Source organism: Oreochromis aureus, linkage group 3 (assembly GCF_013358895.1).
Source record: "Oreochromis aureus strain Israel breed Guangdong linkage group 3, ZZ_aureus, whole genome shotgun sequence".
Taxonomy (NCBI): Eukaryota; Metazoa; Chordata; class Actinopteri; order Cichliformes; family Cichlidae; genus Oreochromis; species Oreochromis aureus.
In genome coordinates this window covers 40,678,347-40,692,257 of record NC_052944.1, presented here as the reverse complement: position 1 = coordinate 40,692,257, position 13,911 = coordinate 40,678,347, and the positions used below count along the sequence as shown (strand labels likewise).

At 38.3% G+C, this 13,911-nt stretch overlaps 1 long non-coding RNA gene across 1 annotated transcript; it reads right to left on the bottom strand.

The window, feature by feature from the left end:
* Nucleotides 1–9,641: 9,641 nt before the first annotated feature.
* LOC120439347 lies at nt 9,642–10,612 on the bottom strand. Its single transcript, XR_005612579.1, has 3 exons — nt 10,189–10,612; nt 9,916–10,103; nt 9,642–9,741 (listed from the first exon to the last, which is right to left on the bottom strand). It is a non-coding gene; the product is annotated as an uncharacterized LOC120439347 (long non-coding RNA).
* Between the last annotated feature and the right edge of the window lie 3,299 nt (nt 10,613–13,911).

The window sequence follows — 13,911 nt, the reverse complement described above, 5'->3', positions numbered from 1 at the left end:
CCTTGCGTTTACGCCAGGCTGTGAACTGCCCTAAATCTACTTGCTACACCCCCTTTTCACCTAGTTTAATTTTTTCAATCCTAATTTAAACTATTCCTGACTTCCCTCAATGCACACTGTAAAGTGTAAAAGATACAATTAGCTTTCTCCTGGTAAAAGGTCCTACATTATTTTCTCTACCTTTGGAAACATCCTCTATCGAGTTAACCCATTTCATTTTTCAAACTTAGGCCTGATTTCTTCGCCCCTTTAACGGGTAGCGCATATCCGGTCTGAACACTGTGTTTGGGCAATTTACTAATTGTTGCAGGATTTCTATGTTATGTAAAGTTCCTCTCATCCCTTTTATGCTTCCATTATAACCTGTGTCTAACAAGCTTTTGATCTTCTTTGTAATATAAACAACTCGGTGTATTTGTGCTCTGTTCTTCTCCTTTCTCTCGTCTGATCATCTCAAGTACGTCCTGTACCAAATTTGCTTCCTCTTTTCAAGCCCCACATTTAATTACAAGCTCAAACATATTTGCCCTATATTGCTGTCTCGACGTGTTTCCTGTCAACTTAACAGAGTTATTCTCAGAACTCAGAAAGGTCACGTAGACATTTGCTTAGTAACCCTAAAAGAGCACCTTTCATGTAGCTAATCGCATATATTAACACCCCCCTTTTTGTGACACATCTCATGTGTTACAAACTCAAAATCCTTCACTCAGGTTAGGGAATTAAAAGAAAAGTTAGTCCTATCATATTAGGCATACATGCTCCGGCCCTTCAAACCTGTATTTAAGGAATGAAATCAAATTAATCATCATGTCAAATCTTTTCTTGGCTCCATCCACAGCCTGCATCCTTGAAACGTCCTAGAAACAAAAACCTGTGTGTTAACCAGAACTTCACATTTCATACTCAGTTTTTCCTCACTTATGATCCAACCTGTATTATAAAAGAAAAGTTAAAACAGAACAATTATCAGTCATGTGTCCAACCTTAGTCCAGTCTTTTGTCAGTGTCCAGTCGGTCCAACCTATGGTCTGCCTGGTCCGTCCAGTCACCATCCATTTACACACATTGACTCACACGCATTACCATCAGGTATTGCTGACAGTGGAGACTATCTCGCAAATATTCAGTCTTCACCCTCAGCAACATCAACTCATTTATTTGTTTTACTTTGTTTTTAAGAAAATAGTTCTTTCTGCTTTTTGGACTGGATTGGCTCGCGGCAGTCCTTTTAGACAGAGAGTTAGCCTTCTCCTCTGCCTATTGTAATCTGGAGAAGGTCACCGAGAATTTTCAGCGCTGTTATCCACTCTTTTGCAGGCCTGCTTAGAACAAAAATGAGAAAAAGAGAGCTGATTATTAGCTCATCAAAACACAAAACAAAATCACCTGACAGGTTTTTTCTAAGTGCACTGTTATAGAAACTATGGGCCCTTTTAGACATGTCCATGTTTATCAAAACTCCCTCTATTAAAAATAAAACAACAACCTCAAAAATCTTCAACAATCTGAAATTTCACCCGTTCGACACACTGAAAACCTCGCCAAAAGCTACACCGTTTCGTACACAACAATAACCCCGGTTAGGCACTTTACCATACTCAGATTCAGCCTAACACCTTACAACAATGTGTCAACACTAATTTATACACCTCCTAATCAAATTTGCACCTCTGAACAATCTACCCCTCCTTTAAGGCCTCAATCACACCCACACAGCAAGCTCCTCTGTCCACATTCACACAAGCTCTCAAACTTTTCCATACTCAGCCATATCTCAACAATTTAACTTGGCAAAAGAAATACATGTTTAAACTTTATCACATTATTGAATTATTTTCATTTTCTTTCTATACTAATCACTTGTTTTGATCACTCAGTGCAAAAGCACTGCTAAGTCACTCTTTTAAACTACTTTAATCACTTTTTCGATAACTGATTTCCTTGTCATCTAACTTCTTTTGAGTTTTTCCTCAACGTTACTTTATCCAAGTGTATTTTATTCAACATCCACACCATTTTAACACTCCTGAAATTAGCAACCTTATTTAATTACATATGTTTGTATTCTTAGCCAGGTTTTAATCGCATTAGTCTTCATGAGCTTATCTTTATAAGGTTAGTGCATTTTCTGTTTGTATGTGTAATTTTATCAATGTTTCTTTGTGATCCTTGTGATCTTGTAAATGTTTCTTTTGCAGTGTTTCAAACTCCTTTTGACAAGGTGTGTTTTCTCTCTGGCTCATCACTGGTCATTGTTAGTGGCATTTCCCCTTCGCCTGTGCCCAGCGGCTGTACCCTTGAAGTCCCGTCTCCTCCAGTGACTCCAAGGTCACCGGGACTTAGGTTCAAGCAATCGTGACTGCGCCTTGCCTTAGGTTGTCCCAGGGTTTCGAGGTGGGATCTTACCCGTCATGGGCTGTCCAGCCTTCCATGCTGCCTTATACGGGGCCAACTGGGCAAGGGTGTTATCAGGTCTAGGGACACACTGGTTCTGGAAATTAAAGGAGTGTAAACTGCTTTCTTTATTTCATGTGTGTATTAAACTTTCCAACAATAATTTCACATGTAACAGTTAGTGTACGTGCATTTTCAATTCATTAATGTAATTGTCAGTTCATGTATTTATTTCTCTCAGTCTGTCCTTTTCTAAAACCTGTAATTAATATAATTTTATTACTTTATTACTTTACTTAAAACATGCATTCGCTTCATCTTCTTAGAATTTAACTCGTCTGCCTATTTCTCTGGGTGCTCCCCTGACATCATCAATCACTCACACAGCAGCACAGGTTTTTCCTATTTCTCTTTCCTGTTTCTACAGATTAATCAAACACTTGTTTTTTCATATTTACAGTCTACAAACCCTCTTTAGTTTTACTAAGTCTTGGTCTAAAAACAATACACCCTCTTCTCACACACTTTTCAGTATACTAATTTTTGCATTTGTCAATTTTTTTTTTTTTTACTTCATTCACACAATCCTTTCATAATCATCTCACACACACTGCCTTTTCTCTCAGACTCCCACTTTTTCACTCATTCTCCTATTGTACCTACCCAGACTTATTATTACTTATATTACTTTGTACAACTCACACAGAATCATTAAAATCCAGTACAACATTCATACACTTATAATCACCCCATACACGCTTTCCTAACAGTCTTACAGGGAGTTTTAGGGAGTTTTATCAAGCGCAGATCTCTATCAAACATGCTTGTTTACAATCAGGAAGGGAAGTAGACAACCCTCAGTAACTGCGTCTGTCCTCTTAAAAGAGAAAGAGTTTTATATAATCTTGGTATTCTTATTTTATTCTATTGTATACATCATTCTGTTCTATTTTATTTTATGGCATTCCAGTGTTTTCTGATTTCTACTGCATAACTTTGCGCTTTTGCTTTAACAAAAGAAATTTCCCACCTCTGGGACTGACACAGGTCATCTTTATCTTTAACTAGCCCAAATGAAATTCTAGTCCAATGCACACGTGTTCCCGTTTAAAATTAAAAGAGGAAGTAACTCACCCCTAACAATTTTATGTGTGTGTCAATGTCTGTGTCACTTTAAATTAAAAAGGTGAACACATATGTGGTGAGTCCCCTCAATTTACACAAAATATGACATTAAATATCTTTTCTAATTCCTGTTCTTCTTTAAACACCATGAATGACCTCCAGGTCATAACCTTTGGACTTATAACTCTAACATAGGTCCACACAGGGCACCAAGCACAGAGAAAATTCAACCTCAGTGCTTCAAAATTCTCCTCAAAATTCAGAAACTGTTTCTGTCCTTTATCCATATCAACATAATTGTGAGTCCCCATTTACAACTTGTTCTTCACTTGTGTCACAACACCTCTAGTAATATCATCAGAATTACTTCAACATGGTAAACAATGATTTTCTCTTACAATCAACTTACCATTAAAACTCAAGATCGCCGCTGACTCGATTCTCTGAAATCCTGAGTCAGTTAAACACCTTACTCATCTCACGGTGTTTTTTCTCAGACTCCCTTGTCTGAGCTCACTATTTTTACCCTGGCATCTCCACCAAAATGTTATGATATCTTCATAGACCCAAAAGTAAGCATCATATTTCCCTAGTCAAAAGTCAAACCGTTACTCACAGTAATTTTTAATCTAACAGCCTTTGTGTTTTGAAACTAAAAAGAGGAAGGAACAGCGCCCAATTTAAACTGCGCATGTTGTCACTCAACAACACACACACAGAAAATGTAACTGTATATATTATCTCAAACTGAAACAGAACCCATCTAAAAATCCTAAAACATCTTACTTCGACACCCCAAAACACACATCGCTTACAGACATCTTTTTTAATTAAATTATCTCAAATTCAATTTCAGTTCTTAGAACCCAGATAACGGTCTTAAGTATCAACAGTTTATGTATCCTATCTCAAAACCCAGCAAAAATTCATACAGTCATGGCAAGAAATAAAAGTTTACTTACAATATTGTAATAAACAACTCCAGCGTCTTAAATACAGGCATCAGCCATGTGTAGCAGTCTCTATAAACTTCCTATCAGTCTTACACAGTTTTACCTAGTACAGACACGTGTCAAGCAAACCCCATACTCATATTCTACAGTTATCATGAAATATTTATCATGATCAACAACAGTCACACAAATATAATAAACATAAACTGCATTTCTTCCCTTAAAACACAGATTGAAGTCGTCCTTAACCCTGGCTCTGCAGCAGTCATTAGTCAGTCATGAGTAAACAGGAAATGTCAATCTAAATAAGTCACAGGCATCTCATTTACATATACACAGACACACAGTCTCAAATTAACCTGCCTTCTGCTTTCTCAGTGGCAGACACAGTGTACATACAAACTTTCAAATTATATTACAGAGACGTCTGATAAATTAAATAATATTTACAAGGCCTTAAATTGCAGAACCTACATAATTTAGACAAAATTTGAATTAACCCTCCAAGGGACAAACTCCAAGTTTTTGATCATCAATGACAGTCTCAGTTCCAAACTGTATCTGCTCTAATCCCTAAATATCCTAAGTAAATTTAAAAGCGTCCAACGCCCAAGCTCCAAGCTTTACTGCCCAAAAAAAGTGCAAACACCGTTCCAAACGGTCAACTGATCCAATCAGTAGCTATTTTGGACCGTCCCCAGTTGTCCACGATTGCCAATCGGACTATCCCGTCCAACGGAAAATCCTGAGCGTCCCCAGGAAATTTGGAGCGTCACCTCCGAACAATGCACTTTCTTAGAACTTCCCACAGTTCCGTTCTACAGAAATTTAATTATGTTTTTAAAGACATCCTATGAAACCACCAAACCGACTTTATTGATGTCCAAGCCCAGCTTTATATTCAATTATGACTGTATCACCATACACAGATTTCAAATGACCTATATCCTAAATTCAGTAGTCCAACTACTTTAAATTCTCTTTCCTTAGCAGTCCAACTGCATTTCCTTTAATCAGTACTGTCACTTAACCTTACATTATCATTACTTCAACTTCAATTCTCATGAGATTTTCACCAAAATCAAAACAGACTTTTACCAGTAATTTTCAGTGAGTAGACTTTCAATTTTGTCAGAACCAATTCAGCACTGTTTGGAAATAATTCAACAGGTAGTGCCTTACCTTTGAATAAGCCGGCTTATGTCCACTCACTTCGACCACTGACTCGTGTCTGCCTGTTTGAGCACCTTGGACCCTCTCAGTCTCAACCTCCAACTTTTCTCCCTCAACCGGCCAATGCACCAAATGTTACGGGTTCGAAATTGAAGATGAGAGTAAAACAATGATAGTCCAGAAGAGGTCAATCAAACAATTGATTTTAATGAATGCACGCAGCGTGGAGAGGTGCAAACTGCAAAGCAGTTGTACATCTCTACCCAAAATACACTCTAGATTGCTTTTATAACATCAGGGTATTGTAACGCCCCTTCTTGCGCTTACAAACACATAATTTGCATGTACAGAACATTCATGTATTTTAAGAATTAAATGCAACATAGAGGTTCCTCCTTGTGGCATACTCTTCCGAATATGGTGATGACCTAAGGCTTTTGAGGTCACCATGGACTGGACATCCTTCCGTCACCTGTAACTAAGCAAACTCAAATACCACAAGAAGCTGAATACATTCAGGCCTTTACTCAGCTACTATTTTACTCTACCAATATACTCAGCATATGAGTTATGATACATATATATTTAACTCAATCATTTTAAAGTAGTTATAACTGCACCTGTAATAAACATGTTAATATTTGATTAGGATAACCCCTATAATATAAATTATAACATAATGCCAGCAGCTTCAATAAACACTTTGATGAAATGATAATTAATGCAATGATAAGATGGTGGTTATGTAAAATAATCCCTGTAATTCCACACAACTTAAAAGTAGTCAAATCAACATTTTTCAAGTTTTTTATGTATCTGAATTAGTGCTGTCAGCGTTATTCTCGTTAAAATGACGTTAATGTCATAACTGCATTAATGTGGCAAATCTCGAGGGCTGCATGGCGCCAATGCGTTAGCACGGTTAACTCGTTAACGCGTTAGCTCCTCGCAGCACCTCACATGGGGCGATCCGTGTTAACTCGCTAACAGAGATTTGCCACGTTAATGCGGTTATGGCGTTAACGCCATTTTAACGAGATTAACGCTGACAGCACTACTCTGAATGTTAGGTGGTATTCAAGTTTGTTCTTGGTCTTGTCTTTTCCTGTATCACATTTTGGAGAGTATAGAAAGTCTTCCAACGTAGAGTGGTATTTCTTGTCCAACCGCTGCCAGTAGCAAAACCTATCTTTAAACTTTGGTATTTTAATTTTGTTTTCTCTTTCACATACATGGAATTTGTTGCCTCTGCTTTGATGCTGATTTCTAGAGTTTGTCCAACAGGGGTATATAGCTGAGCTCCGTTGGCTGGAGTTGGAGGCAGGATCTTGGGCAGATAGAGTCCGTCTGTGCAGGATGGCACTGCAGGATCCACTAAAATATTACAGAAAAGAAACAATATTCAGCCGGTCTTCATAGGATGGAAATGAAAACTGATCCATCAGATGGTCCAAAACATTGGTCCAAAGTAGAATATCTATTCAACTATTGCTCCTGAAGATTGTGCCTAATATTTTTGGTAACAGACTCAACACTGCAACACCAACTAAAACAAACACACATACATGTTTTTGCTCAGTTCAGCAACTTTCATCATTTCTTATTTCAGAGCAGCTCTTTGTGGTTATAAATTCAGGCAGCCAAGAAACGAAATCTTACCCCTTATAACGAACTGGACCGGTATTTTGCTGATTGCATTGTTGGTAGTTAGATTAGTCTGTGTCCCATTGGTTTGAGTCAGGGTTATGTTCTGCCGGGGAAAGTCCTCCATCACCAGCTGTACTGCATATGGACCTTCATTACTGCTATCAGTGGGTCTGAATGACAGAGTACAAGACTCCGAAAAAAATAAATAAATTGATGAGATGTTGGGTCTTTGGTAGCTGCTACCGGTCTCAGCCACCAGTGTCTATCGCTATCTGCCAACAAATGAGAATAACATAAGGAGCTGTTCTAGTTACTTACTGGTGAGAGGCTGAGGACAGATGGTGGAGTGTATGGATTACACTCTGACAGTAATGCATCTCCATTTCTGCACTTAACCACATCTCCATCAGGGTCAAACGCCAACAAGACGAAATTTCTCTTACAGTTTGAGGGAACTCTGAGAGAGAAATAGAAAAAGATTATCAGAATTGGGTTTTTTTATGTTGTTCAGGTTTCCTCTCCTAACCTCCTTTCAGCATGGTGGATTTCTTGAGGGCTTTCTAGACATGCCATGCTCCATCTACCCTCAGATGCCCCCAGGCTTTTCCACAGAATTTATACCATCTCCACTGGCTCTTTCATAGATTAATTCTGCTTATATGTCATTTAGGTTTTTAACCTGCTGGTTTTAACACACTTGCTGTTTGCTTCTATAAATTGCATTTTAGCAAAATCAATTACTATGATGCCATTAGTCAATGGAAGTCAGACTACAGCCACACTAACACAGGAACTAGAAAACTTGATATACTAAAAATCTGGTACAGATTTTACACATTTTACATTTACTGAATGTGAACTTGACCAACACCAGCACCCACCTGTTTAAGGGTTAACTGCCTGCATTTACTCTACATTAAAAAGAGTTATTGACAGTCTTTGTTCACACTAATAAAGCAGATATTCAATCTCTCTTCACTAGACAAAGGTATGTCTAGGTATATTTTAGTTTTCAGTAGGGATGGGTATCGTTTAGGTTTTATCCGATACCGGTGCCAAACCGGTACTTTTGAAACGGTGCCGGTGCTTAAACGGTGCTCAAACCGGTGCTTAAAGAATGGAGAACACAAACTTTGTCCGAAAACCTCTCATGTTCAGCTGTTTTTTTTGTAAAAAGATAACAATGTTAGCCTTTTCTGCAGCTATAGGGCATATATGGCATCACTCTTGGCTGGAAGCAGTGTTTAAACAATGGAAAAAACACACACTTTGTCCAAAAACCTCTCATGTTTAACTGTTTTCCACTTTTCCTTTGGTCATTTTAGCCTTTTTGGCCAGGGTGAAGGGAGTATCTGCCATCAAACAAGAAGACAGCCGCATGTAACTACGACGGTGTTTGCTAGTTCACCTTACATGCATCAATGTAATAATGTGGTTAGCGTACTCAACGTTAATTACACACGAACAACATGAAGCTACTCACGCAGAGAAGAACGGCTGCTGCTGCCATCATCATCCTCATCATTTCTGCTACGCTGACAGGGCTAGGGGCCAGGACTCTACTCTTCAGGTTTTTGGGGGATGTTGCTAACTCCGGGTCCGATAACAGGCACCACACCCACAGTAGATGTGCACGGTGTGAGGTCTCGCAGCAAGCTATCAAATACGGCGCATTTCTCGGCTTTAAAAAAAAAAACGCTATGCGTCGCCAGGTGTTTCATCAAAGTTGAGGTGTTACCTCCTTTGACAGTCTCACAGTATCAGCTTAAAGCACTTGTTGCAGGCTGCTGAGTTTGCATCTTTTGCTGTGAAGTACAGCCAGACTTTTGACCGCTTCGCCTTGGGCATTTTTAATTTGTAGCTCTGCTCTAAAAGAACGTACGTACCTGGCCCCGCCTACTATCCTCGGAAACGTAAAATGATTGGCTAGAATTGGCTCAGGAAAAAAAAGCACCGAAATAAAGCACCGAAATGTGCGCTGCTTTTTGGTCTGATTACTACCGTTTATGTCAGAACCGGTGCCATCATGGCACCGGACACCGGTACCCATCCCTAGTTTTCAGTTGAGTGAAAGTATTTAGCTTGGTATTTTTTACTGTACGTTACTCGATTTACAGGTTCCTAAAGGAGTCCAGAGGAAAGTCACCAATAATAATTTTGTGAATTTAAAGCACACTTTAACAGAATTCAATTCTAAACTGATAAAGTTTATTTACAAGTGATTTTCTTGAATTATTTTGTAATTTCTTTGCAGTAATTAAAAATACATACCTATATAAATAAAACAACAGTGTGCAGGCTTACCTCACAGCAGGTATGTTGGTGGTCTGGGGTGACGAGTTGGTTTTTTGCGGTGTCAGATCTGTTCCTCAGTTCCACCAGAGTCACAGCTCTCCATGATACAATGCCATTTACAATGCCATTAATCCAGTTACCACTATTCAACCTTCATTGAAAATTTATGGGAAAGTTAATCAGACTGAACTGTAGCTTTCTCAAAAAGCTCAGTTCAGTTTAATTATTATGTGAATGAGTTGCTTTGGATTTTGTCACCTTTTGCTGATAACTTAGAAAACAAGTGCAACAAATTTAATTTTGTTAAATGGCGATCTACACTCACCAAAGCTTGAACGGAGCATTGCTGGGAGCCCATCAAGTCATGATTCCCTCTCTCTGACACCACTCTCCACTGCTTTCCTGTTTTACCTCATATAGTGTGTTGTTCCCAGAGCCACAGTCACCACTGAGGCAACTCCATGTGTCACTGTCTGTGCATTGGTGGAAGTTCAGCTTGTATCGAATAGTCGCCTGCAGATTTACAGTGGAAAGGGTACTTGAGCACTGTCAAATTTCAAAAGGTAAATAAATAGTTTTATGAAGAAAATTTACATACCATAACTGATCCATCTGCATAAGTGTCTCCTGGGTAATAGGTCATCACTGTCCCATAAAAATGAGTAGCTTGCGTGCTGTAAACCAGCAGCAGCAGTAGCAAAGAGAGAGACATGGTAAATGTGTTCATCTCTGTGCGCAAACACCTCCAAACACAGCCTCACTTTGACTCACACGCATTTTATCTGCTTTCTCCTCGCTGAATGATTTGGTATGAGGAAGTGTCTCATGACAGGTGGTGATGTGCAGGGAATGTTAATCTCTTAACCACCTGTAATTGCCACAGTGACATTCCTTTGTAAACGAAAGATAAAAATGTTTTTAACCACTTAAATGTTTTTAACTGAGACACCAATAAAAATCTTGATTTTTGTCTTTCAGTTTTCATTTTTCATAATCACTTTCTCACGAACAGCCCCTGAAGCGTTAGGTGAAACCTACACTATATTGCTGAAAGCATCCAATCACTCACACATCCACAAATGCAAGAAAATTAGATAGATAGATAGATAGATAGATACATACATACATACATACATACATACATACATATTACATTATATATTACATTACTATAGGCTCTGTTAGTTTGGCACAAATGTCCTATAAACGTCCTCCAAATAGCTACTTTTATTTTCTTACTTTGTGAACATTTCAGAGGGTGTCCTTTTTTACTTTTACTTGAGTGAAGAAGTGGGATCAGTCCTTCAGCTTTTACTAGAGTATTTTTAACACTAGTATGTGTACTTCTACTTAAAATAAGCACAGAGATTCTGGACTTTTGCCACATCTGTATAAATATATGCGTGTGTACACAAACACATACACACACACACACACACACACACACACATATATATATACACATGTTGGGGTTTGATATCGGCACAATTAGTACATACCTAAACTGTGCAGCACACTGAAAATTTTCTTTCCAGTAAACACTGTCGGTAACTGGGTAGAGGGCATCAAAAATACAATTTTATCATGGGGAACTGTGGTATTACTAGACCAGAGGAACTGCTCTGACATCGGCAAAGAAAACTCCTCACCCCACTCCATCATCATCCCAGTTGTAAGGTAAGCCTGCTCACTACTTGTGTCTCTTTTATATATTCAGCAAACATGGTTGACAGAGTACCACTCTCCTGGTTAAAAACTATACACAAAATAACAACAAAATCTAAATCTGAAGTTATTACTATATATAAACGAGTTCTTATCAAAGAATTCCCCAGAAATCCCAGTTGCAATGCTGACATTATCTCCTTGGTCAAAACTGGTTCAATATAAGGGCAAAATCTGAATGAATTTTTGAAATATAAGCAACACTTTATGACTCCGCACACATTTTATCTGCTTTCTCCTCGCTGAATGATTTGGTATGAGGAAGTGTCTCATGACAGGTGGTGATGTGCAGGGCAGGGGCGGATCTAGAGAAATTTTCTTAGGGTGGCATGAGGGTGGCAAAGAAATCAAATGGGGTGGCAAAATCAAAGCCTTTTTTTCCCCCCAAACACATATGCAGGTGGTTACATATGGTTAAAATGATTCAAATGCAGTAAGTATACACGTTTTTCATATAAATATAGTCTATAACTTAATTATTGTCTGTAGCCCACATAATTACACACTTTAGTTGCATAAAACATGTGAGTTTTGATGTTATGTACTGTATAGCCTGTATAATAAATAAATATGTAGCCCAATAAGTATAAAACCCAGAAAGCTACACAACATGGGGCGGTTCATTTACAAATACAAGTCTAACTTAAGTTTCACACTGTTTTTTGTTAGAAAACAATCACATTGTTACAGCTTAAATTACACAAAATGTCAGAAATCTGCACTGTCATGAACATAAATTTAAACCTAATTTTTCATGATTTGTTGGATTAACCCACTGAGGTCTGAAATACAACCGGACATTTTTGACTCCTTTTGAGTTTACGTTTGTATTTCACCCTCAGATTGTTTCATTTGATTTTTTTCCCCTTTCCTTGTTTGGTATCATTTCAGCTCAACTGAATTTAGTTGTTATTTTCACTGACATACTGCATTAGTATTACTGATCTGAAGTCACACAAAGAACTTAAAATCCTAGTAGTATTTTTAATGTAAAAAATAACACAGACATGTTGAGTAAATTTTTATAACTTGAAATGTAAATATAAAATGTACATTTTGTAAACATATACAACTATTTCTCTAAAAATGCAGCCAATACACCTGCCACTTTTTTTCATTTTCTACAACCATTTAAAAATATTACTAAAACTAAAATGAGAGAACAATCAGGTTTCGCAATAAGATGTCCCACAAATGATGTGTGCCAGTAAAAAAAAAGGTTTTCCACCAAAAGACAGAGGAGAACAGCACAGGGACAAACCTGCAGGCCTGACAACAGGAGGTGTATCACTCCGCTGGTTTTCTACTTAGTGACAGTGTTTACATTACAAATGTGCCTTAGTGACGTTCATTAGTGCCCTCACTGACACACAAAACAAAATGACTACACAACAGAACAACTACACAAGACAACACAACACACTAAGTATACACTCCACACTAAACGTCACAAATCTCCCACATCTAAAAACTCACTCTCTCTCTCTCTTTCTCTCTCCCTCTCACTCGCTCGCTCTGTCTCGCTGCCGTTACCGTCACTCCCAAAACTCTCCCCTCTTCCTAAACAACCAAATCCCACGTGTTGACTTTTTTTTTTAATTGGTCGACATGGTACATTTTTCCACCGATAGGAAAGCAGTGGCTTTTTTTCCTTTCTTTACTGTTTTCGCGCTGTCCTTAGAAAACGCTTAAAACACACACACACAAAAACGTGGCGACAGTATTTAGAAAAAAGCATGGCTTATATATATTATCATAACTCTGGATTTACTGGCCTGTAATTAAAATTTAAAAACTTTGAACTCCGAACTTTCAATGTGGGCTGAAATAGAGACTCAGCGTGGCTGCAGCTTGTTGCTACGTCAGCTTAAAATAGTCATGTGATTTGGAGGTGCAGCGTGTCCGTGGACCACAGAGGGTTAATAACACTCACCTTCCTTCCATTTCCAGAGTGTAACATCCAACCACCTGTGTAAAATCCGAAATTCCCATGGTGTTGTTCAAAATGTGCTCTGGCACAATCATAAACATCGCTTGCTACTGAAAATAAGAAAAAAGCCGGTCCTGCTATGGGCTGAACCATTTGTTAATGATGGAGGGGGGGAACACTATGCAATATATTCAGTTTTAGCATTTATATTCACTGTTGACTGTAACTACGCTCAAACTGTTAATGCTATCTTATTTTAATAAACAACACTGTCATATGCAAAACTGGGGTGGCACTTGGGGTGGCAAGGGATCATTTTAGGGTGGCAGTTGCCACCCCATGCCACCCTTCTAGATCCGCCCCTGGTGCAGGGAATGTTAATCTCTTAACCACCTGTAATTGCCACAGTGACATTCCTTTGTAAACGAAAGATAAAAATGTTTTAACCACTTAAATGTTTTTAACTGAGACACCAATAAAAATCTTGATTTTTGTCTTTCAGTTTTCATTTTTCATAATCACTTTCTCACGAACAGCCCCTGAAGCGTTAGGTGAAACCTACACTATACTGCTGAAAGCATCCAATCACCCACACATCCACAAATGCAAGAAAATTAGATAGATAAATAGACAGACAGACAGACAGACAGACAGACAGATATTTTC